Raw genomic sequence first — 24,687 nt, forward strand, 5'->3', positions numbered from 1 at the left:
GGGGTGTTGGGCAGGGGGATGGGTTAAATGGGTGATAGGGCACTTGTGATGAGCACTGGGTATTATACATAAGTGATAAATCACTAAATTCTATACCTGAAACTAATACTACACTGTATGTTAACTGGAATTTAAATAAAAACTTGAAAAAGAAAGAAATACATATAGAGTCCTTCATAGCTTTTAATTCTTCATGTGTCAACTTTGACAAATTTTGTTTTCAGATTTTTGTTAATTTTATTTGAATTGTTAAATTTTGAAAATAAGGATTTTTCTTCATAGTGACTTACTATGCATTTAAGGTCTACATAATGGCTGATGGTGTCTCTTCCTTCACTTCTAATGTTAGTAGTTAATATCCCCTTTGTTTTTGACTATGATCAGTCATGTTGGAGATTCATGTCTTACTAAAATTTCCAGCAGTAGGCTTGTTAAGCTTATTATTTTCTACTTTGTTGATTTCAACTTTCATTTTTAGCTATTTTCTTCCTTCCACTTTCTGCTTCTATAATTTTAGCACAGATTTCTAGCTTCTTAATGTGGTATATTTCATATTTAACATGTCATTATTTGTTTAAGTATTATGATGTTTATTTATTGAATTTCTATTGTTTAATAGTTTCTATTTCCTGCAATTTCATTTTGCAATCAATAGAATGATGTCTCTATGTCCTTACTCAATTATAATAGCAGCAACATAGTCCTTGTCAACTAATTCCAACATCTGGGTCAACTTTTGGTGTGTTTCTATTTAGTGCAGTTTATCCTCTTGTTTATGGGATATATCTATATCTGTATCTGTTTATAACTACATCTATCTATTTATATAGAGAGATACGTGTATAGAGATAGATACATAGATATATATGTATATGGACACATATATAGAAAAACAGAGATGTAGGGGTGCCTGAGTGGCTCAGTCGTTAAGTGTCTGCCTTCGGCTCAGGTCATGATCCCAGGGTCCTGGGATCGAGCCCCGCATCGGGCTCCCTGCTTAGCGGGAAGCCTGCTTCTCCCTCTACTAGTCCCTCTGCTTGTGTTCCCTCTCTCGCTATGTCTCTCTCTGTCAAATAAATAAATAAAATCTTTAAAAAAAAAAAAAGAAAAGAAAAACAGAGATGTATATGAAGATATATATATGGAGACGTGTATATGAAGATAGATGTGTATATGGCAATAGATATACATATGCATATATACATTTCCATATACATATCTATCTGCTGAACAAAATCAAGGATTTGAACAAAAATCAAAATGTTTCACAGGAAAATAAAATTACTGACTCTTTACAATGTGCCATTTACAAAGTCCAGAATGCAATAATAAATCAGTAGACTTGCAAAGAAACAAGCATATGTATAAATATAAAAATGTATATATAAAATACAACATACAGATATGTGTATACATAATATAAGCATATTGTATATATGATGTAAATATAAATATAAATATAATTGTTGTTCTTCTGGTAGGCAATCAAATTACTGTTAGATACTCATGAACCTGTCAGGTAGATGTGCTTTTAAAGGATAGGTCTATTTTAGTCCTCCTTTTAGTTCTAGGTCATGTATCTTAGTAGAGAAATGTCCTTATTCCCAAGTGTGACCTTTGTAGGGTTAACCTGAATAATCTAAGTGAGCAGTGAGGTCTCTCTACAAGGGCTGGGCTTTAGCTCCAACATTTTCCAGAAATGCATAATCTGTGATATTTTTGTTTATACCATATAGAACCACTTTTTGCTAGGTTTCACAGAGGCCTCCATGAAAGTGCAACCAAGAGCTTGGCCAATGACTTGAGGAGAACTGCTTTACATATTTCAATTGTCCCTTCTCTAGGTAGCCTCATCTTTTCAAATAGTCTGCCCCACAAATTCCAGCCACCTGAGAACTATTGACCTTCCACTTCTACATCTCAGCTCAGCTTGGGATCCATTTTCTTGATTAGGAATATATTCAAAGGATGAAATTTGGGGTGAATGTGGAGGTTTTATCATGGTTCCAACTCTTCTCACTGTGCTGTTTATTATTCAATGACAAAAGACAGTTACAATATATATATGTGCACAGTTTTGCTATTGTTTAAAGTGGAGGTTACTCCACCTTAGCTATAGGTAGAAAAATAGTTATATTTTTAACACTATAGGGAATTTGGTTAATTTATAAAAAGCTACTGACTGAACTAAGCCTATCTTTAAAATTAGAAAAACTAATTACACACACATGCACACTCACTCACTCACTCATACACACATATGCACACAAAATCAGTAGAAAATTATAAAGGTGTAATCCTACCTAAAATTATCTTGATAAACAAGAGAATTAGAAACAATACTAAAGACAGTATGTTCACACCAAAAATTTGCAAAAAATATCTATGCTTAATGTACTTTTAAAAATGATTAAAAGACACTAAGACATTTACACAAAACATGAAAATACAATATGTGAAAATCAGAAATAATCTGAAATGAAGTGGAAGAAACAAAGAAAGAATTAAAATGAATAAAAATATCATTAGAAATTAAGATTAAAGGGGCGCCTGGCTGGCTCAGTTGTTAAGCGTCTGCCTTCAGCTCAGGTCATGATCCCAGAGTCCTGGGATCGAGCCCTGCATTGGGCTCCCTGCTCAGTGGGAAGCCCGCTTCTCCCTCTCCCACTCCCCCTGCTTGTGTTCCCTCCCTCTCTCACTGTGTCTCTCTCTGTCAAATAAATAAAATCTTAAAAAAAAATATTAAGATTAAAAAAATGAGAACCCAAGATGCATTAAAGTGATGATAATATTTTAAGAACTGTAGAAGGTTAAAAAGAGACAAATTTAAAAGTCAAACAAAGAAAAGCAATATAAATTATTCAAGAAACTCTTTATAGTTAAGAGTCTATTTCTTGGTTTGCCTCCCTCTCTCTTTTTTCCCCCTTTGCTCATTTGTTTTGTTTCTTAAATTCCACATATGAGTGAAATACTATGGAATTTGTCTTTCTCTGACTTATTTCGATTAGCATAATATTCTCTAGCTCCATCCATGTTGTTGCAAATGGGAAGACTTCATTCTTTTTCATGGCTAAGTAAAATTCCATTGTATATATATGCCATATCTTCTTTATCCATTCATCAGTAATGGATTTGCTGATGACATGATACTCTATACAGAAATCCCAAAAGACTCCACCAAAAAACTCCTAGAACTGATAAATGAATTCAGTAAAGTTGCAGGATGAAAAATGAATGTACAGGAATCTGCGACATTTTTATACACCAATAATGAAACAGCAGAAAGAGAAATCAAGGAATTGATCCCTTTTACAACTGCACCAAAAACCATAAGATATCTAAGAATAAACCTAACCAAAGAGGTAAAATACCTGTACTCTGAAAACTATTAAAAAAAAAAAAAACTGATGAATTGAAGATGACACAAAGAAATGGGAAAACATTCCATGCTCATGAATTGGAAGAACAAATATTGTTAAAATGTCTATAGTACCTAAAGCAATCTACACATTTAATGCAACCCTATCAAAATACCACAAGAAAGAAAAACAATCCTAAAATTTGTATGGAACCCCGAAAGACCCCAAATAGCCAAAGCAACCTTAAAAAGGCAAAGCAGGGCACCTGGGTGGCTCAGTTGGTTAAGCGACTGCCTTCGGCTCAGGTCATGATCCTGGAGTCCCTGGATCGAGTCCCGCATCGGGCTCCCTGCTCGGCAGGGAGCCTGCTTCTCCCTCTGACCCTCCCCCATCTCATGTGCTCTCTCTCTCTCTCATTCTCTCTGCCTCAAATAAAAAAAAAAAAAAAAAAAAAAAAAGGCAAAGCAAAGCTGGAGACATCACAATTCTGGACTTCAAACTACAAAGCGTTAGTGATCAGAGCAGTATGATAATGGCACAGAAACAGACATCTAGATCAATAGAATGGAATAGAAATGAACCCACAACTATATGGTGAACTACTCAACAAAGCAGGAAAGAATATCCAATGAGAAAAAGAATGTCTCTTTAACAAATGGTGTTGGGAAAACTGGATGACAACATGAAAAAGAATGAAACTGGACCATTTATACCATACACAAAAAAAAATTCAAAATGGATTAAAGATCTAAATGCAAGACCTGAAACCATAGAAGTCCTAGAAAAGAACACAGGGAATAACTTCTTTGACATTAGCTGTAGCAACTTCTTTCTAGATATGTCTCCTGAGGCAAGGGAAATAAAAGCAAACATAAATTATTGGGACTACATCAAAATAAAAAGCTTTTGCATAGTGAAGGAAACAATCAACAAAACTAAAATGCAACCTACAGAATGGGAGGTTTGCAGATAACATATCTGATAAGGGGTTAGTATCGAAAATATATAAAGAACTTCTAAAACTCAACCCCCCAAAAATGAATAATCCAATTTAAAAATGGGCAGAAGACATAATTAGACATTTTTGCAAAGAAGACATACAGATGACCAACAGACACATGAAAAGATGTTCAATATCACTCATCATCAGGGAAATACAAATCAAAAGTACAATAATCTCACACCTGTCAGAATGGCTAAAATCAACAACACAAGAAACAACATGTGCTGCCAAGGATGTAGAGAAAGGGAAACATTTTTGCACTCTTGGTGGGAAACAGGTGCAGCCCCCTCTGGAAAAGAGTATGGAGGTTCCTCAAAGTTAAAAAAAAAACTACCCTACAACCCAGTAATTGCACTACTAGGTAATTACCCAAAGAATGCAAAAATATTAATACAAAGGGATACCTGTACCCCAATGTTTATAGCAGCATTATCTACAATAGCCAAATTATGGAAACAGGTCTAATTTTCATTTTAATCTTTAAACATCTAGTAAGGGGATAGTAAACGGAGTCATTGTTTTTATACTAGCCATTCACTACTGTAAAATGACATTCAGTCATTACTACCTGATATTAGGAATCACTAGAATTAATCTTATTGTGTGTATATATATATGAAATAATTTATATATTATATACATAAATTATATATTGTGCATATATATATGTATATATCAAGACCATCATAGAATAACTCTAGAATATTGATTTAGCCACAAATATTATTTTATTATTTTTTTATTATGTTATGTTAATCACCATACATTACATCATTAGTTTTTGATGTAGTGTTCCATGATTGTTTGCGTATAACACCCAGTGCTCCATGCAGAATGTGCCCTCTTTAATACCATCACCAGGCTAACCCATCCCCCCACCCCCCTCCCCTCTAGAACCCTCAGTTTGTTTTTCAGAGTCCATAGTCTCTCATGGTTCGTCTCCCCCTCCGATTGCCCCCCCTTCATTCTTCCCCTCCTGCTATCTTCTTCTTTTTTTTTTTTTAACATATAATGTATTTGTTTCAGAGGTACAGGTCTGTGATTCAACAGTCTTACACAATTCACAGCACTCACCATAGCACATACCCTCCCCAATGTCTATCACCCAGCCACCCCATCCCTCCCACCCCCCACCACTCCAGCAACCCTCAGTTTGTTTCCTGAGATTAAGAACTCCTCATATCAGTGAGGTCATATGATACATGTCTTTCTCTGATTGACTTATTTCGCTCAGCATAACATCCTCCAGTTCCATCCATGTCGTTGCAAATGGCAAGATGTCATTCCTTTTGATGGCTGCATAATATTCCATTGTATATATATACCACCTCTTCTTTATCCATTCATCTGTTGATGGACTTGGCTCTTTCCACAGTTTGGCTATTGTGGACATTGCTGCTATAAACATCAGGGTGCACATACCCCTTCGGATCCCTACATTTGTATATTTGGGGTAAATACCCAGTAGTGCAATTGCTGGATCGTATGGTAGCTCTATTTTCAACTTTTTGAGGAACCTCCATACTGTTTTTCAGAGTGGCTGCACCAGCTTGCATTCCCACCAACAGTGTAGGAGGGTTCCCCTTTCTCCGCATCCCCACCAACATCTGTCGTTTCCTGACTTGTTCATTTTAGCCATTCTGACTGGTATGAGGTGATATCTCATTGAGGTTTTGATTTGGATTTCCCTGATGCCGAGCGATGTTGAGCACTTTTTCATGTGTCTCTTGGCCATTTGGATGTCTTCCTTGGAAAAATGTTTGTTCATGTCTTCTGCCCATTTCTTGATTGAATCATTTGTTCTTTGGGTGTTGAGTTTAATAAGTTCTTTATAGATTTTGGATACTAGCCCTTAATCTGATATGTCATTTGCAAATATCTTCTCCCATTCTGTCGGTTGTCTTTTGGTTTTGTTGACTGTTTCTTTTGCTGTGCAAAAGCTTTTTATCTTGATGAGGTCCCAATAGTTCATTTATGCCCTTGCTTCCCTTGTCTTTGGCGATGTTTCTAGGAAGAAATTGCTGCAGCTGAGGTCGAAGAGGTTGCTGCCTGTGTTCTCCTTCAGGATTTTGATGGACTTCTGTCTCACATTTAGGTCTTTCAACCATTTTGAGTCTATTTTTGTGTGTGGTGTAAGGAAATGGTCCAGTTTCATTCTTCTGCATGTGGCTGTCCAATTTTCCCAACACCATTTGTTGAAGAGACTGTCTTTTTTCCATTGGACATTCTTTCCTGCTTTGTCGAAGATTAGTTGACATCATCAAGTCACATATAATGTTTAATGATTTGGGAAAAAGGTCAAGATTCAAACAGGTGTGAGTGTTGAAAGGTAAAATTTATGAATTTTGAAACATATTTTGTTTGCTGAAAACAGTAATGATCCTAATACAATAGTAATGTTTTGTTCAGACAATTATACCAAAAGCTCTTACGGGTTAGAGGCCAATTTTATATATCTTTGATATGTTTCACATCACTTCACGTTACAAGAGGTAAGAGAGCTAATTTACTACTTTGCATATATTTTTTCTTCATATTTATGGTTGTATTTTATTTTTTTTTAATTTTTTTTTTTTAAAGATTTTATTTATTTATTTGAGAGAGAGAGAATGAGAGACAGAGAGCATGAGAGGGAGGAGGGTCAGAGGGAGAAGCAGACTCCCTGCCGAGCAGGGAGCCTGATGCGGGACTCGATCCCGGGACTCCAGGATCATGACCTGAGCCGAAGGCAGTCGCTTAACCAACTGAGCCACCCAGGCGTCCCTATATTTATGGTTGTATTTTAATGAAGTATTTTTTTCATAAAAAAGTGTTTTCTTATACATTTGTGTTTTTAAACAGAAACAAATATGCCCTAGATATGAAAAAAATAAAATAAAAACAATATTTCCAAACTCATACCTATAGTTAATGGCAAACCAAGATTTGGACCAGATGTTCCCAAAATATAAAACTATAGTTAATTTCACTAAAACTTTCCCATATAAAGATAAGCAAAATTAAAACTGGAAATATAATCAGATCAAAACACCAAAAGAACAATTTCAGAATATTCTTAAGAGAATATCCATGTAGGAAACACCATCTTATTGTTCTAAAAGTGAATTTTACTTGGTAACTTGAATACATTAAGGATGTTTATAGCAACAACCACTAATTGTGATAGTTAAAAATGTATCCCATTTGTTTTTAAAAGCCTCATATGAAATTACCACCATTGTCATTATTTTTAAAAAGTTAACAATTTCAGTTTTCTAATTCAATTAGTGAAAATATATGAAGTTTACTGCTTTTATGGATTAAGTGAACTTGTAAAAAGAATCTGAGACATTACATAATAAAATAAAATAAGAGTCATTACTTTAGTTATAAACAAACATATCGCATAGCTAATTAATGTCTGAAATGGCAGTGAGAAATTAATAATAGAAACACTACTGACAATGAGGTAAACATCATAATATTAACTTAATGAACTGGACAAATGCAGTAGCTGTAAAAAATAGAAACAGAGCAGTATAACTGTCCTGACTGGGTATGGAAAATACCAAGTACAAGTAATAATATAAGTACTTCATATATTTTCTGAAAAATAAGTCCAGTGATGTACTATAACAACTAAAAGACACTGCGGGCTAAACAAATCTGTATTCAGAGATGAAAGATCGGAAGCACATTTTAGCAACAATTTAGATAGATTCCAAGGGTAGGAGTAAAGGTGTGCAGAAATTAATTTTTGAGGTTATAACTCAAAGAGCAATGATTATGCAGTTTTATGACTGATGTTTACCACTCAATATTATATTTATCCACAATAATTGTTACAAATTATGATATTTTACCGAAAATGGCTTATTATAATTATATGCATCAGTCCACATTGTTGAAGATTAAATTCATTTGTATATTAGGGGAAAACACTTAATACCCTGAATCAATCAAAACTGCATTTCACTCACATAAAAGTCTGGAAGGAAGCAATCCAGAGTTGGGCATCTCTATGGTGTTCTCTACACAATACTCCATCCACCATCCTTACATGTGGTTTTTACCTCCATGTCAAAATAATGTTTCCCTTCAACTTCCTGAACTCCAATCATGACAACATAGGACAGCATAAGAAGGAAAGGTAAAAGGGTAAGTCCTTTCCTTATAAATCACTTCCATTGAAGTAGCAATGGTAATCTCACACAATTTATAATTCACTAGCCAGAATTAAATAATGTGGCAAAAATTGTGTGACAAATGAAATCTGAATACAGGGAATATTGTGCCCAGATCTTAAAAAAAGAAAAAAAAATGGTTTGTATTTCTTTTTTTTTTTTTAATTTATTTATTTTGAGAGAGAGAGAGAGAGAACGTGGGGCGAGGGGCAGAGGGAGAGGGAGAAAGAGAATCTCCAGCAGACTCCCTGCTGAGCCCAAGGCCTGATGCGGGGCTTGCTCTCGGAACACTGAGATCATGACTTGAGCTGAAATCAAGAGTCTGACACTTAACTGACTGAGCCACCCAAGTGCCCCAGGTGGTTTGTATTTCTAAGAAAAAGGTTAATGGATGTTGTAATCTCTACCAGAAAGCCCAACCTTCAAATTTGTTTCTAACTAAGAACAAAAATTAATTTTACATTTTAAACAAATTAAAAAGTACCCTTTAAATCTTTTTAAAAATCTTTTTAGTCAGTTCTTCAAGTATAGTGAAACAAATGGCTATAAATACCCAGATCCTGAGTGTTCATTTCAGTAAATTATCACAAAATGATACAAAACCCAGCAATTTAAAAAGTTACTGTAAATCTAGAAGCCCCTGATTTGCAACCTATGAATCAAGAGTTCCTCCCTCTACCCAAAGTTAAGTTCAAGCCTGATTTTTAACACCATAAATTAATTTTATCCAACTTTTTTTTATATTTATGGAATCATATATTTATATGTATTATGCTTGTGAAATTTATCCTTTCATGTAGCTTGTTCATAAATAACCTGTTCATTTTCATGCAGTATCATAGTGTAGATTATTAATATTTTATTAATAGATACTTGAGTCATTTCAGTATTCTGAATACTGCCTGTATGAATGTTCTTGTACATGGATTTGGAGCAAGTATACAGGCATTCCTATTTGTTATGTAGCCTAAGGGAAGAATAGCTGAGTTATATTGTATGTGGATATTCAGCTCTGTTAAACTTTCCAACTGTTTGCACTAATTTTACTTATACCATTAGCTACTGAGAGTTCTACTTTGCTCTATATTCTTACCAAGACACAGTAGAGCCATTATAAATAGTTATTCATAGTCATGCTGCATTGCAGAGAGGGGACTGGGCTTTATGTCCTACATTGGTATTTCTTGAGTGAAAACTCTTTCCACCTCCAGACAACTTCTTAGAAAAAGGTTGGCAGCAAAGTAGTCAGAAGCACCACAACAACTGGAGGAATAAGTCACTAAGTGAAGGTTCATGTACCTGACGCATACCAACATGACACTAGTCCGGCTCACAATTATGTAGTAATAGTAGTTTTAGGAATAGAGTAATTAAATGGTTAAAATATTGGCGCTATTTAGAGGTAAATGCCTTTTTCCCTTCAACAACAATATTGACTTCATGAGGCGTACTAATACCACACCAAAAAGAATTATGGACATTGCTATAGCTATTTCTTTAGATCTTTGAAAGAAGCCATGCTGTTTTTAATGTATCTTGATTTGGTCTTTTAAATTTTAATTCAAAATCAAGTCACAGTTCCAATAATTAGGAATAACTTTGTCTTAAAAAGTGATTCAGGCCATTGCTAATGTAAAATCAATTAGGCGTAACACTCCTTAAATCTTAGAAAAGGAGCTATTAATACTGTTATTGCCCTGAGCTGTGATTAGAAACATGTTTTATATGTGATTTTATTTGATTAAGATGTTTTTTCCAATGCTTACAAACACGATACTACTAAACTTGTTCTATGATATGCTATGTGGTGGTAGAAAAAGTATCATTTATCATACTATATTTTATCTGAATATTTTCATTGTTAATATATCTTTCAATTCATTATAAACATTATAAACTTGTATTTAAAAAAATGAACATATAGGGGTACCTGGGTGGCTCAGTTGGTTAAGCATCTGCCTTCGGCTCAGGTCATGATCCCAGGGTCATGGGATTATTATTATTATTTATTTTATATTTTGTTTCAACACTGGACTTATAATGATCATGAGTCATTACTGGCAAACGGTCCAAAAACATTTGTATGTAGCAAACAAAATTTCAATCAGTCTCTTTTAACCTGAGAAATATTTGGAAGGATTGCACTTAAATGTATACTGTAAATGTTTAGTATGAAGATTTCCATGTAAATGACAAGAAATGGTATACAGTTTTTAATTAATTGTGTACTCTAGGTTTGTACTTTAATATATTTTGGAACTATTATTATATACAAAACTTTTTTCTAGATGGCTCTTTAACAAAATAAGCTAATGACTCATTAGCAGAATAAGTATAAACATACTCATCAGAGAATTGGCTCTCCTGGGATGAGTCAACCCAAAAGAAGAGGTTCAAATGAGCTGCTAAACTTGGGAGGTTCCATTTTGTATCTCAGCCTTTTCCTCAACCAGGAGCAAATAATCATTCTTACAACTTCCTTTAGGAATTCCCTGGCTCACTGCATAGATGTTAGGTAGAGACAGCCTTTATCAAAGGAGCAGCTGCTATGAATGCAGTCTAGTACTGCCCACTGGACACAGCTCACTATGAGATAATAGGAGCCTGCGGCTCTTGTGTGCTCTGTTCCCTCTGCCTGTAAGCCCTGCTCTACAACCCACTCCACAAAAACCATATTTTATAATTATACTATATGTTACTAATAATCTATGTGCCCCTGTCTCCCTACAATAAATCACGATTTTTTGAGGTAAGTAATGAACAAATATAATCTTTTTTTAAGTAATTATTTTAAAATGCATTCAAGAGTTGCTTGGGTGGTTCAGTTGGTTAAGCATCAGCCTTTGGCCCGGGTCATGATCTCAGGGTCCTGGGATCGAGCCCCAAATTGGGTTCTCTGCTCAGCGGGGAGTCTGCTTCTCCCTCTTCCACTCTTTCTTTCTCTAATAACTAAAAATCTTCTAAAAAATAAATAAAATGCATTCAAAAAGAGAAAGTTAGAAAAATCTGATTTTTTTTGAGGAATAAGTTTTATTTACTTTTTCCTTATATTTTTTCCAATGAGAAATTTTCAATCACTGAAAAACATATCCTTTTGAAAGAGCAATAGTATAAGAAATAAAATATAGGTACAACTTGAGATACTCTCTGAAGCCCAATAACAGTTTTCAGAAACTCTTCAGGCAAAAATAGAAAATCTCATTAATATCAGTAGCTTATTTGGAAAGAAGACAAAAGGTTCTAAAATGTAATGGCTACAATTCAGAAGCACCCATCTGGAAAAACCCTAATATTCATGCTAATACAATTCTGTTTTTAAGCATATTATAGTGTGTGTGAGTATGTGTTTTTGTGTAGGATAGAATACTATTTGATAATGTAGCATGGAAAAATATGAGGCCATTTTTAACTTTAGAAGTTCAAATGTTAGAATTTATATAATTTTATATTCTTCCCATTTATAGGTAAAAATGCAATTTTATTCACTCTCCCAGTTTTAATGGTTTTCTATAAAAATAAAAAAAAAATAAAGTAAAATATATGCTTGCTTTTTAGTTTTCAGTGTTATCTCAGAAAGGACTGATCATTAGTTTTTCAGAAATAAAATACTTAAATGATTTAATTCATAACAACAACAATAATAATAAAGGTTATGCCTTAAGCTGCAAATTAATTTCCCAACTGTAGGAACTGCACCATCTCAGTGAATTAAAAAATAAATAAATAAACCTGTTCCCAATTTTCTGCTTGTGTATCAAAACTTTTCTGTGAATAGTGGGAGAAAACTTAGTATCTGTTGAGCCCTTGCTACTCCAAATGTAGCCCATGAACCAGAAGCACCAGTATCATCTGTGAGTTCTTTTAGAAGTGCAGAATCTGGGGGAGGCTGGGAGGCTCAGTCAGTTAAACATCTGACACTCAATTTTGGCTCAGGTCATGATCTCAGGGTCCTGAGAATGAGTCCCGTGTTGGGCTCTGCTCTGGGCGTAGAGCCTGCTTAAAATTCTCTCTCTCCCTCTCCCTCTCCTCCTTCCCTCCTTTCTCCCTAAAAAAATTAATTAACTAATTAATTTTTTAAAAAGCACAGAATCTGGGAACCTCCCCAGAACTACTCAGGGTCTATATTATGACTAGAACCTCAGTTGATCAATTTCCAATGGAAGTTTGAGAACCCTTATGGCATGTCTATAATTCTTGAAGTTGTCTATACATTAGAATCACCTAGAAGGATATTAAAACTGCTGATGCCTAAGGGCACCTGGGTGGCTCAGCCGTTGAGCATCTGCCTTCGGCTCAGGTCATGATCCCAGCGTCCTGGGATCGAGCCCCGCATCGGGCTCCCTGCTCGGCGGGAAGCCTGCTTCTCCCTCTCCCACTCCCCCTGCTTGTGTTCCTGCCCTTGCTATCTCTCTCTGTCTCTGTCAAATAAATAAATAAAAAATCTTTAAAAACAAAACAAAACAAAACTGCTGATGCCTGGATTCATCCAGTTGTTGTAATTTAGGTTTCACTGGGCTTTAGGGTTTTAAAGTTTCCCCAGGTTAATTCAGTGTGACACCAAGTTTGTAAACTTATTATCTAGGCTCCTTAAGAATGCTTTATCTCATGTAATTCTAAACACAATCCTGCAATTAGGACAATACTGCCTCCATTTTGTAGATGAAAAGAGAACTGAAGGTTTCAAATGCCAGAGCCAGTATTTAAATTATATCCACCATTTTCTCTAAAAGTCATATTGTCTCCAGTACATGGTCACAGGTCTGAGTGAAATTCAAGAGCACATATATCAAGCCATATATATATATATAATCTAAAAAGGAATTTCGTGGGTTATTCTTTTCATACAAGATTCATTAACACTAAAGTGATTTACTAGCCTATTTTAATTAAAACCTGGCCTTTACTCTTTATACTTCTTTTCTATATAATAACACAAGAGCACCGTCAAAATTGAGGAGTGTCTTGAACCATTGTCTTTAAGTGTATGATATCAGTTAGTTTGTGTGTCTGTATGCGTGTTTAATGTATAATCAAGCTCATTCCAAAAAGCATTTAAAATGATGGATACATGTAAATTAATAAAATTAAAATTGCCAAACTGGATGCCACATGGAAAGAATAAAGGAAGGTTTGGCTAGAAGTAAACAAATATATCTTGAGTTTATATGCCTACTTGAAAATATTAATTGCTTTATATGGGGCACATGCTCAATTCTATATTCTGGCAACAAACATGAAAATGGGAATCTGAGCAGTTTCAATAATCACACTTTTTATTAGACATAAATAAAATAATTGCATAGACATAGAAAAAAAAACACTAGCTATTAAGACTTGAGGGATTTTATTGAAAAAGTTTCTTCATAAAGAATAAGAAAAATAATCTCCAAACAGACAAATATTAAGTGGATATTCTTTTTAAATAATTTTTAAAAAGCTGTTTAAAGAACTGAACATAAAATAAAGAATTCTTAATACATAATTTTAAATTATGTTTTACTAGCAGACTAATTCTGTGAAAGTGTTATATGTATTTGTAAAACACTAAAAAGGCAGCAACTATAAATTTGGCTAAGCACTGTATATGATACTAGGTAATTTATAAATTTTATTTTACATATACTTAGTAACAGCTTCTTAGATATAATTCTCATGATATTTTATAGAGAAGAGAGTAGAGATTAAAGTTAATTATTAGAGTAGATTTAGTTTAACTAATGGCTTGTGAAAAGTCACAGCCATTAGACTGAGCAGGTATAAATTGAAATTGAGACTATCTTGGCCTACTTATTCTTCCATATTTTCAACAACAACACACCTCCCTTCCTTTTTATTGGCCTTGTAAACCAGAGTTTGAGAAAAGGTGATATAGATCAGGAATCAGACAACAATAGGCAAATACAGCTTTCCTCAGGTTCTTGTAAATAAAGTTTTATTTATACCCATCTGTTTCTGATTGTCTATGGCTGCTTTCACACTACAACAGTAGAGCTGAGTAATGGTGATAAAGATAATAGAGACTTTTTGACCTGGAAAGCCAAAAACATTTACTACATGGCCCCTTGCTGAAAAAGTTTGTCAGGCCATAACATAGAACAATGTTTTCTTAAATGTTAAGTTTGGAATACTAAGAATATAATCAGTGTGCTTTGAAAAAAAATGTTTTCAATTATCTAGTATCTCTGAAAAATTATGGATTAAAGAAACTAAACAGTTATTCAACTGTTTCTCAGAGTTTTAAATAAATTGAACCTTAAAGTTGCAGGATATAAAATCAATGTGCAGAAATCTGTGGCATTTCTATACACCAATAATGAAGCAGCAGAAAGAGAAATCAAGGAATCGATCCCATTTACAATTGCACCAAAAACTGTAAGATCCCTGGGAATAAACCTAACCAAAGAGGTAAAATACCTGTACTCTGAAAACTATAGAACACTTATGAAAGAAATTTAAGATGACATAAAGAAATGGAAAAACATTCCATGATCATGGATTGGAAGAACAAATACTGTTAAAATGTCTATACTACCCAAAGCAATCTATACATTTAATGCAATCCCTATCAAAATACCACCAGCATTTTTCACGAGCTAGGAAAACAATCCTAAAATTTGTATGGAACCACAAAAGTCCCCAAATAGCCAAAGCAACCTTGAAAAAGAAAAGCAAAGCAGGAGACATCACAATTCCAGACTTCAAGCTATATTACAAAGCTGCAGTCATTAAGACAGTAGAGTACTGGCACAAAAACAGACACATAGATCAATGGAACATAATAGAAAACCCAGAAATGAACCTACAACATATAGTCAACTAACCTTTGACAAAGCAGGAAAGTATATCCAATGGGAAAAAGAATGTCTCGTTAACAAACGGTACTGGGAAAACTGGAGAGTAACATGCAGAAAAATGAAACTGGACCACTTTCTTACACCACACACAAAAAATAAATTCAAAATGGATGAAAGACCTAAATGTGAGACAGGAAACCATCAAAATCTTAGAGGAGAACACAGCAACCTCTTTGACCTTGGCCATTTCAACTTCTTACTAGACAAGTCTCTGGAGACAAGGGAAACAAAAGCAAAAATGAACTATTGGGACTTCATCAAGATAAAAACTTCCGCATAGCGAAGGAAATAATCAACAAAATTAAAAGACAGTCTTCAGAATGGGAGAAGATATTTGCAAGTGAACCCTGATAAAGGGTTAGTATCAAAAATCTATAAAGAATTTAATCAAGCTCAACACCCAAAAACCAAATAATCCAGTTAAGAAATGGGCAGAAGACATGAATAGACATTTTTCCAAAGAAACATACAGATGGCTAACAGACACATTAAAAGATGCTCAACATCACTCATTCAGGGAAATACAAATCAAAACTACAATGAGATACCACTTCACATCTGTGAGCATCACTAAATTTAACAACACAGGAAAGAACGGATGTTAGTGAGGATACAGAGAAAGGGGAACCCTCTTACTCTCTTGGTGGGAATGGAAACTGGTGCAGTCACTCTGGAAAACAGTATGGAGGTTCCTCAAAAAATTAAAACTAGAACTACTCTATGACCCAGCAATTGCACGACTAGGTGTTTACCCAAAGGATACAAAAATACTGATTCAAAGGGGCACATGCACCCCAATGTTTATAGCAAAATATTTCTATTACTATATCTATCTATAAAGGTCAAAATCATTACAAATCCTCAACCAAAATATTTTATCTTATTCTTTGCCATGTTATGCTCTTGAAAGAAAAATAAGAACCACACTATTAACTCACTTTAGTGAAAGGCACTTTTTAAAAATATTTTAAGTTAAAAACCCAGGTAATTTAGTTTATGTGTTTAATTGGACCCTACTGTTTTCTGACTTTGGTATAATGCCATAACACATGTGACTCTAGAGACATCTCCAAAGGCAAGGGAAACAAAGGCAAAAATGAAGTATTGGGACTTCATCAAGATAAAAAGCTTTTGCACAGTGAAGGAAACAGTCGACAAAACCAAAAGACAACTGACAGAATGGGAGAAGATATTTGCAAATGTCTTATCAGATAAAGGGCTAGTATCCAAAATCTATAAAGAATTTATCAAACTCAACACCCAAAGAACAAATAATCCAATCAAAAAATGGGCAGAAGACATGAACAGACATTTCTCCAAAGAAGACATACAAATGGCCAACAGACACATGAAAAAATGCTCAACATCACTTGGCATCAGGGAAATACAAAGCAAAACCACAATGAGATACCACCTCACACCAGTCAGAATAGCTAAAATTAACAGGTTAGGAAAGGACAGATATTAGCGAGGATATAGAGAAAGAGGAACCCTCTTTTTTTTTTTTTTTAAAGATTTTATTTATTTATTTGACACAGAGAGAGAGTGAAAGAGAGAGAAAGAGCACAAGCAGGGAGAGCGGCAAGCAGGCAGAGGGAGAGGGAGAAAGAGGCTCCCCACAGAGCAAGGATCCCAATGCGGGGCTCGATCCCAGGACCTGGAATCATGACCTGAGCCAAAGGCAGCCACTTAACCGACTGAGCCACCCAGGTGCCCCAAGAGGAACCCTCTTATACTGTTGATGGGAATGCAAACTGGTGCAGCCACTCTGGTAAACAGTATGGATGTTCCTCAAAAAGTTGAAAATAGAGCTACCCTACGACCCAGCAATTGCACTACTGGGTATTTACCCCAAAGATACAAATGTAGTGATCCAAAGGGGCACCTGCACCCCAATGTTTATAGCAACAATGTCCACAATAGTCAAACTATGGAAAAAGCCCAGATGTCCACTGACAGATGAACACATAAAGAAGATGTGGGGTATATATATATATATATATATATAATGGAATACTACTCAGCCATCCAAAAAAAAGAAATCTTGCCATTTGCAATGATGTGGATGGAAGTAGAGGGTATTATGCTAAGTGAAATAAGTCAATCAGAGAAAGACAATTATCATTTGATCTCACTCATGTGTGGAATTTAAGAAAGAAAACAGAGGATCATAGAAGAGAGGAAAAAATAAAACAAGATGAAATCAGAGAGGGAGACAAACCATAAGAGACTCTTAATCATAGGAAACAAACTGAGGGTTGCCGGAGGGGAGGGAGTTAGGGGGGTGAGGTAGCTGGGTGATGGACATTAAAGGAGAGCACGTGATGTAGTAAGTACCGGGTATTATATAAGACTGATAAATTACTAACCTCTACCCCTGAAACCAGTAATACATTATGTGTTAATTAATTGAATTTAAATTAAAAAAGAAAATAAATAAATACAAAGTTAAAAAAAAAACCCAAAAACAAAACAAAAAAGCTAAAGAATATATAAAAAAAAAAAAAAAGAAAAGAAAATCACACAGGACAGAAGAAATGTATGAGCCAGTATTTTCTTTTAAGAAATATGGCAAAGTGAAAAAACTGACCCTGCATAGACTTTGTGAGTCAGGAATAATTGAATAGAATTGGAATAAAAGATGTCTGCTGGGGCACCTGGTGGCTCAGTCGTTAAGCTCTGCCTTCAGCTCAGGTCATGATCCTGGGGTCCTGGGATTGAGTCCCATATCGGGCTCCCTGCTCAGCAAGGGGCCTGCTTCTCCCTCTGCCTCTGCTGCTCCCCCTGCTTGTGCTCTCTCTGTCAAATAAATAAATAAAATCCTTAAAAAAATGTGTCTGTTACTCAATTTTACATCAAATGTTCAGAAATGACTGTGGTATTGGCTGCTGTATTCAGGCTATATCAGTTCTTAGTAGCATTGCAATAACCAGTTTAGTTGCAAAGGCAGCTTTTCATTAATCTGAGAATTCCACAATAGCCAGGATATTTTTACTCTGGATGTGCAGTGGGAAAGAAGAAGCTTGAAAAGAGGCACACAGACTTAGATATTATTTGATAGTGATAGCAACATGCTGTTTCAAAAAAAACAACAAAAAAGAGTAATTGTATTTTCTTGATTATCAAAGTCACTGCATTTTATTAATATATTATTATTAATATAGTACTCTATTTTTTACGTAAACCTTAAAAGAAACTCAAATTTGATAGTCTCAAAAGACACTCCAAACATTTTACACCTGATTTTCTTAGGAGTAAATGCTTAAAAGGCGACATACTTGCCTTTTTACTCTAAGAGGACCCCACCTCATTTCCCTAAAGTCTGTGGATTCAAACCTCATATGGTTTGAAGTGAAAAGTAACTTACTTTGGTAAAGGCATGAAAGAGAAAATGGATAAAGTTTGATATATTTCTTATCTAATGAGAGAAATGTAAAGTGTATCCTCTCAGCAGGGATGGCACATTTAGTGAAGGTCAATACATTCAAAATAAGCAAACATACATTAAATAGTTTGCCCCAGCCTATGGAAATTTGATCATTAACCTTGTCATCGTTTTATCAAATGAATATTCTAATTGCTGATCTTGTAGTCACTGTTTAAATAGAAGATTTTTTTTTTATTCATCATTTTACTGCTGTTCAAAATCAGGGCTGATTCACTGTGTGTGTGTGTGTGTGTACGTGCAGAAATGAATTAAAATGCATAGCATACACAGGTACCATATTCAGAATTAACTCCATATATGATTTTGTGCACATCTGTATTTTCTTTCATAAATATTGTCCTTTCTTTGTATATTAAACCATTTTTTCTAGCTCCTATTTTTAAAATTCTATTAATTTTTTAACCCAGTATAGTTAAAATACAGTGTTATATTAGTTTTAGATGTACAGTGAGTGATTCAACAGTTCCATATAAGAGTGGGTGCTCACCACAAGTGTACTCTTTAATCCCCATCACCTATTTTACCCATCCCTCCACCCACCTCTCCTCTGAAAATCATCAGTTTGTTCTCCATAGTTAAGAATATGTTCCTTTTCTCTCTTTTTCCTTTGCTCATTTGTTTTGTTTCTTAAATTCCACATGTGAGTAAAATCATATGGTATTTGTCTTTCTCTAACTGACTTATTTCACATAGCATTATATCCTCTAGATCCATCCATGTTGTTGCAAATGGCAAATATTATTAACCCATTTTAAGTGTAATCAATACAACAAGGAAACAGAAAATTTTTGAAGTAATTTTGAGGTGAAACACTTTCAAGATTTTCTAATCCGTACCCACCAACATATGTTTGAGAAAAAAATATGCTACACCTGTTATCCCATATTTCACTAACAAAATTTATTAGTATTTTCAGTTTAAAATGATAACAGATTTTCAAAAATAATTCATTAAAGATTTATGTGCATAAGAATTAGCTAAACACTAGAGGAAAAAAACAATTATTGCTAGGCTTATGTCTTCAACAGTTAACTATTAAGTGAGCAGACTTCTATACAAATAACTACAAAAACATTGTCATAAAGGATAATACAGATATATTAATATAATTATATGGTAACAAAGGAAGTAAAAGTTAACCTTCCGTTGGAGAAGGTAAAGAAGGTTTTACAAAGCAGGAAACAGTGGAAGGGAGTCATTATTGTTATTATTCTTTTTATAATTAGAATTTTGCCATCTGGGAAGGGAATACAAAACAGTTCTGGAGCATAAGGAGAGAATTATATGCCAAAGTACAGTTTAAGGAAGGGTCGTGCATATTTTGAGAACACGACTATTTCTTTAACCAGAGTAACATAGTACTGATCAAAGTAATAAGAAATGAATCAGAAGAGGTATATTGGGATTAATGATTTTGGAAATAAAATAAACAAAACTAATATTTAGTGAAACAATGGATTGCATTATGTAAATTTTCAGGAGTTAGAAGGTGAATTTCTTTAAGCAGTAATTGACATGATTATACATGTATTTTATTTTTAAAAAAGGCAGTTCGCTGTTGACCTGGTACTGGGGCAGTTGCCAGTAAAGAAATTAAAAATCGTAAACAGAAGGTGAAAGAAAATTAGTAAGTATACACTTCGAAAACTAATGTAACTGGAAGTTTGTTCTTCTGAATACCCCTAGGATATCCAAGTACATGGATCAACTAAAAATGATTAGAAAAATGGCTTATTGTCAAGACAATGTAACAGATCCAACCAAGCTCAATAAATGAAAGTTATTCAGTTCTTATGCATTGTTAATATTATAAAATATAAACATGAGACATAGAAAATATATTTGACTTCTTTGTCCTCCAAACCCCAGCAATTCTTATTACCATTCATTTATTTAAAAAATTGCCAGTATCACTTATTACCACATAACCACTTGATTGTTTTTAATATAAGCTTAATGACAGCAGGAGTTTCTGAGGGTCTCTCTATATCTTTCTTATCAACTATCTATCATCTATCTATATATTTCAATCTTTATCTTTTTTCAAAAATGGTAACTTGACAATACAAAATATCGTGAAATCAGTGAAAAAATAGGTGAATAAATATCTTGGAAACCAAAGATGATGGACAACTAAAAACTGATTGAGAAACCAAAAAAAATATGAAGTCTAATCACTCAAAGAGTTGTGGAAAAGAAAGTAAAAGCCAGTAAGTAAAGTGGTTTGCTTAGCAAGAATTCAAAAGTTCTTGGGACATGGAGACACCATACACTTCAGAAGCCAGGGATGTAAGTGGGGATTAAAACAAAGACTGATGGAAAGGTTTATGAGGAACCATTAAATATCTAGATCCCCTTCTGCATGTCACATAGCATGTGACTGACCCACCTGTACCAAGAAAGAAGACGGGGATAGGCAGAATAGGGCGGAATTACTTTTTGCTCTCTGGAGATGTTTGCACATCTACGGAGAAACTATTATATTAAAAATAAGAGAATTAAAAGAAATGTTGCATTTTAGGAGCACCTGGGTGGCTCAGTCAGGTAAGTGAGTGACTTCAGCTCAGGTCATGACCTCAGGGTCCTGGGATCAAGCCCCATGTTGGTCTCCTTCCTCAGAAGGGAGTCCGCTTGTCCCTCTGCCTCTCTCCCTGCTTGTACTCTCTCTCTCAAATAAATAAAATATTAAAAAAAATAAATGTTGCATTTTGATAACTCCAATCTACTTTTTTTTTTTTGTAGGATCCCAGAATCCTGACAACCAGTCTCATAGGCTCGAAGTGTTGGTCAAGCATCCTAACTCAAGTGATCTGGTTGTACAGTTTGGGCGCTTAAGCATGTTTTCTTTTTCTCCTTGAAATGTATACCTTGGTTCTCTAGATTAACTAACTAATTTCTACTTAAACAAATGACAGTATTCATTTTCTACCATCTCAGTGGAAAACTAATTCCAGTGCAATATTACCTCTAAAAATGGCATTATAAGTGATTTATTTTCATTAATATTAATCTTTCTTTAATTAGAAAATAGTGCTTTTTAAATTGTTTTCTTGACTTTATGTGCACAAATAACCCTCAACATTTAATATTGAGAAGGCTTGTATGCTGTCGATATGAGTTGTTCTTAATAGCTTATTAAATAGCTTATTGAGATATAATTCACATATATTTACCTATTCCAAATGTATAAATGAGTGGATTTTAGGATATTCAAATATGTGCAGCCATCACCACAACCAATTTTAGAACATTTTCATTGTCCCACAGATTCCATGCACATTAGCAGATATGTGTTACCTCCCCTCAACTCCCCTGACTCCAGGCAACTGCCAATCTGTTTTCTGTATAGATTTGGCTATTTTGGGCATTTCATATAAATGTAATCATACAATATGTGGTCTTTTGTAGCTAGCTTTTTTCACTTAGCATGTTTTCAAGGTTCATCCAGGTAGTAGACTACATCAGTACCTCATTCCTTTTAATTGCTGATAACATTGCACTGTATGGATATACCACACTTTATTTATACATTCATCAATGGGCATTTGTGTTGTTATCACTTTTTGTCTATTATAAAAAATGCTGCTCTGAACATCTATGTACAGGTTTTTGTGTGGACATATGTTTTCTTTTCTCTTGGGTAACACCAATGAGTAGACCTGTTGGATCATATGGTAACCCAATGTTTTAAAATTTTGAGGAACTGCCAGACTTTGTCAAAACAGTGCACCATTTTACATTCCTCATAGCAGTGTGAGAGGGTTCCAACTTACACATATCCTTTCACACACTCTATTATCCATCTTTTTAATTATAATCATTCTATATCCATCTTTCTGATTATAAAGTAGTATCTCACTACGGATTTGATTTACATTTTATTGATGGCTAATAATATTGAACATCATTTGATGTGCTTCTTTTTTTTGGTTTATTTTCTTATCTTTTATATTTAGGTCTTTGATTCATTTTGAGTTAATTTTTGTATATTGTATGAGAAGGGTCCAACTTCATTCTTTTACATGTAGACATATAACTGTCACAACACCGTTTGTTGAAAGGACTATTCTTTCCCTCATTGAATTGTCTTGGCAATCTTGTTAATATTCAGTTGACCATAAATGTGAATGTTTATTTCTGGACTCTCAAGTCTATTCCATTTATCTATATGTCTAGCCTTATTCCAGTATCATACTGTTTTGATTACTATATTTTTGTAGTAGTTTTAGACATCAGGGAGTGTGAGTCCTCTAGCTTTGTTATTATTTTTCAAGATCATGATTATTTTTCAAGATTGTTTTGTTTATTCTGATCCCTTGGATTTTCATGTAAATTTTTAGATCAGGTGTTTTGTTTTTTTTTTTTAAATTTCAGCAAAGAAGTTCTCTGGGATTTTGGTGAGATAGCCTGCTGTGCCTGGGGTATAGCTTCTATGCTAAGGGTGGGGACTGGGTGCAAAAAGGAAACCTGGTAGAGAAATATAGCACCCTAACTCTCACCTGGAATGTAGTCTCTGCAATACAGAGCTAGAGGAATTAGAGCTGGGGAGGGAAAGCCCCAATTTATTGTGCACACCTACCTGGAGTAGATCTTCCATTGTACTGTGCTGGGGGAGGAGAAGGAAGGCAGCAAGTTGTGGCTCAAGCGTCACCTAATTGCTGGGTTTTGTTGATTTAACAGGTTTTCTCAACTAAGTGTGTTTTGTTGTTGTTGTTGTGTGCCCTTAGGACGAACTCCAGACATTTCAAATGTGTGTGTATGTATTTGCTTAAAAAATATTTTACCAGTTATGATTGTTCTTGAGAGCAGGTGTGTGGAGTTTTCACACCTTCATTCTAGAAGTGGGTCTTCACTATTGTGTTTTAGACCATCATGTTCAAATACGGTATTTTAAAATTTAAGCCACATAAAATCTTCCAACTAGTAAGTGACTGCTGGCTTGTATGTCCAAAGGGAAAACTATTGTTGTGTAAATGTTCATTTGATATTAATGGAATTTTACATTTATACTATAGCAATTTTTTAATTTGAAAAGATTTGATATAACCCTCCTTATGATTACTTATTAGAAATAATTTAACTAGTTCATTATTTACAATATGCCATAAATCAATTTGAAAGCAATAAAATAGAGGTTGAAAAAGTTTCTGAATATAAACGGCATTATAAATGTATGAAATGAAATGATGGAGAGCAAAGAAATAGAAATGACACAGCAATAAGACGGAAAGGACAGGAAATATGACAAGATCATGAGAGTAGTTAACCTTCACTTTCTTATTTGATTGTTTCACAACATACAACTATAGTCTTTTTAAAATATAGAATAAAATCAATTTTAAAATATCAATAAAAATAACTCAGAAAGATCACTAACTAACCAGTTCAGTAGTGGCCCCTGGATACAAGTTATTTAAAGTCAAATTGAATACACAAAGGATATGATAAATCTCAATGACAAAAATAATCTACCTCATTTCTTTGTCTTTGAATATCCACCCAATTAAATAAATATTTCTATTTTTTAAATAATAAATAGAGCAAGAAGAAACTTTTGGAGGTGGTGGATATGTTTATAGCATAAATTGTGATGATGGTTTCAAGAGTGTATACTTATCTGCAAATTCATGAAGTTGTATACATTATATATGGAGAACTTTTTGTATGCCATTCATATCTTGATAAAGCAGTTTAAAAATTATTTTCATGTTTATCTCATTAAGACTGTTAACTCCTTGGAATATGCATTATCTTATGCAAGTCTGTATCAGTAGTTGCTACATATAGCTGTTTAGTAAGCTTTCACTATGTATTTGTTAATTATAAGTTTAAATTTGTTTAATATAATGATCCATTCTCA

This window comes from Halichoerus grypus, chromosome 5 (assembly GCF_964656455.1).
Source record: "Halichoerus grypus chromosome 5, mHalGry1.hap1.1, whole genome shotgun sequence".
NCBI classification, from domain to species: Eukaryota; Metazoa; Chordata; class Mammalia; order Carnivora; family Phocidae; genus Halichoerus; species Halichoerus grypus.